We start from the raw sequence: 2,517 nt of genomic DNA, 5'->3' as shown, positions 1-2,517 counted from the left end.
TGAAGCCTAAGGTATGAGTGCTGAACTTTTCAGCGTTAACTTCATTTTAAAAAATAATCTTCAGCTAACAGGGAATTTCCAGGCACCAGATAACTAAGAAGAATTGCACACCTGGAAAGCATTGTAGTGAATAATGAGTCTGAAATAAGGCAAATGTGTGGAAAATACTACCACTACATCTAAATATATACAGTCTGGTAAAGTTCAATTAGAGCACCAACAAGGCACAATGAGGAAAGAATCCTTTCTTCAATAAATACTCCTCAGAAACTAGACACCAAGGACAGGATAGAAGAAAACCAGTAGCCAAGCAGGTCAGGGTCAGTCAAGGCTTCTGGGGAAGCCATGGGAAAACTATACAGAGGGCTCCAGCTTCCAGAAAGATCTCTATATACTTTTTCCATGTGATGTGCATCCTAGTTACCCTCAAGTGAAAGAATCTTATCAGGAACAGCAGCGCTTGGTTCCTCCGCTGGCACCTCACCTTCCTCAGTGCCTAGACCTAGTTTGATCATGTAATAGATACCATGACAATGGGCCCTGAGATCCTCAAGGGAGAAGGAAGAGAAGAAAGAGCATTTCCAAACAGCAGCACCTCTAGTTTCTAGAAGGCTTTGTCACTTTTGTCCTCCTTGGTGTTTTGCTGCAGGGTCTCCATAGTGGGGTGGTTGGGGTTAGTGTCTAGGAACAGCATGTGGCCTATTGTAGAGTTGTTTCAAAATTCCTGCACCTTCATGACCCATTCCATGTTATATGTGCAGCCATTGGTGCTTCTCACAATACAATAGGCTGTAGACATGACTGCTGGAGATTGTCACTTTCTCAACCTTCTTACCCAAGATCTCCTTCATGAGCTTCCCGAGATTCTCAAACTTTGCCTTGCTCTCTTCCATTTATTTTCTTCTCCTCCTCATTCTCTGGTAGCTCCAGGCTCTCCTTAGTCACTGAGACAATTTGTTCCCATTCAATTCTTTAAGCTTCTGTACTTAGTCCTAATTAATAGGCTCAGTCATATACACCACCTCAAAGCTCCACTTCTGCACATGCTCCACAAAGGCTGTTTGTCACCTGCTTTTTGCTCTGACCAGTGATGTAGTGGATGGATTCGGTGTCTCCTCAGCGTGAGACACATACTCTGACATGGAAGTCATCTCATCTCCAGACTGAGAAGTGTGATGGCACAGCAGCTCAGGGAGGCATCACAGGTTAGTGGAATCTTCTTGGATTCCAAGCTTCCGATTCTAGTTCTCTTTGTCTTTTGCCACGTAAGAAACAAACTCAAGGTATTTCTTCAAAATGTTTTTTTTTGGTTTTTTTTTGTAGATAACTTTCAAGATTTTGCTTTTCTCAGGAGATTCTCAGGGGTAGGTACTGTAGTCAATCAAGCCACAGATATAGTTGATGTATTCAGGTATCAGCTCATCACAGCTGCCCATGATGAACACAAGATGAATGCAAGAGTTTGATGTTGTTTTCCCTGTTCTCAAAGAGGCTAAAAGGAGCCTGCTGCAGGATGAAGATCAATGTTTTGAATTCCGACAAATCTTTTACAGAGAAGTATTTGACTTCTAAGTAGTCTTCCCACTTATTGGTGAGGCTTTTATAGAATTCATCATATTCATTCTGAATGAAATCATCAGGGTTTCTGGTCCAAATATGCTTGATTTTATCCAGTTCTTTCTGATCAAGGTATTACTCCTTAATACTCTTGGTTTTCTTTTTCTTTTATTTTTTCTTTTCCACTTTCCTCATTCACCCCCATATTTTCAATATTAGTCTTCTCTTAATTCTTATCTTTTTCTCCTCTTTCTCACCTTTCTGTTCATCTGCCTCATCAGTACTGGTCTCCTCTCCTTTCTTTTCCAAATAGAGAATGATGGGATAGCTTATGACCCGTGAGTGCTTATCCATCATCACTCCTTTGACCTTCACATTATATAGGTGTTCTGACTGGTATTTTTTGAGGTGAAGAATAATTTTTGTATCTTGGCCAATAGGTTCGCTGTGGTCTGCATAAGTAGGGAAGGATCCACCAGCAGAAAACTCCATGAATACAGCTCATGTTTTTATTTTGTAATCACAACCACTTTCTGTACCACCAGATAGGCAGACACGAATCCAGCCCCAATCCTGGACATGTCTGCACTAGGCTGGAGATTCTCCACAAACATTTTTGTGCCAGGCTTGGCAATGGATCCCAAGTTAGGTATGAGGTCAGCCTTGGTCATGCCAATGCCAATGTCTACCAAACTCAACTTGTGTTCCTGATGCCTGGGGATATTGTCAATTTCTAGATCTTTACCACTGCTCAACTTGAAAGGGTCCGTCAGGTTATCATAGTGAATCCTGATCAAGGTATTGGAAGCATTAGAGATCAACTACTGGAGGAAAATTTCCTTGTTCAAGAAAGTCTAGATGATGAGGAACATGAGCTGAGATGTTTCTGCCTGAAGGAATGATTTCTCCTAGAAAGACAAAGAAAATCTCTACCTTCTCTCCTTCATGGGGCACTTTCTT

General features: G+C 41.4%; 1 pseudogene; it reads right to left on the bottom strand.

The window, feature by feature from the left end:
- Positions 1–263: 263 nt before the first annotated feature.
- LOC101992139 lies at positions 264–2,049 on the bottom strand (annotated as a pseudogene).
- Between the last annotated feature and the right edge of the window lie 468 nt (positions 2,050–2,517).

The sequence above is a fragment of the Microtus ochrogaster genome, chromosome X (assembly GCF_000317375.1).
Source record: "Microtus ochrogaster isolate Prairie Vole_2 chromosome X, MicOch1.0, whole genome shotgun sequence".
NCBI classification, from domain to species: Eukaryota; Metazoa; Chordata; class Mammalia; order Rodentia; family Cricetidae; genus Microtus; species Microtus ochrogaster.
Note: the sequence above shows the minus strand (reverse complement) of the source record. Positions and strands in the feature narration are given on the sequence as shown.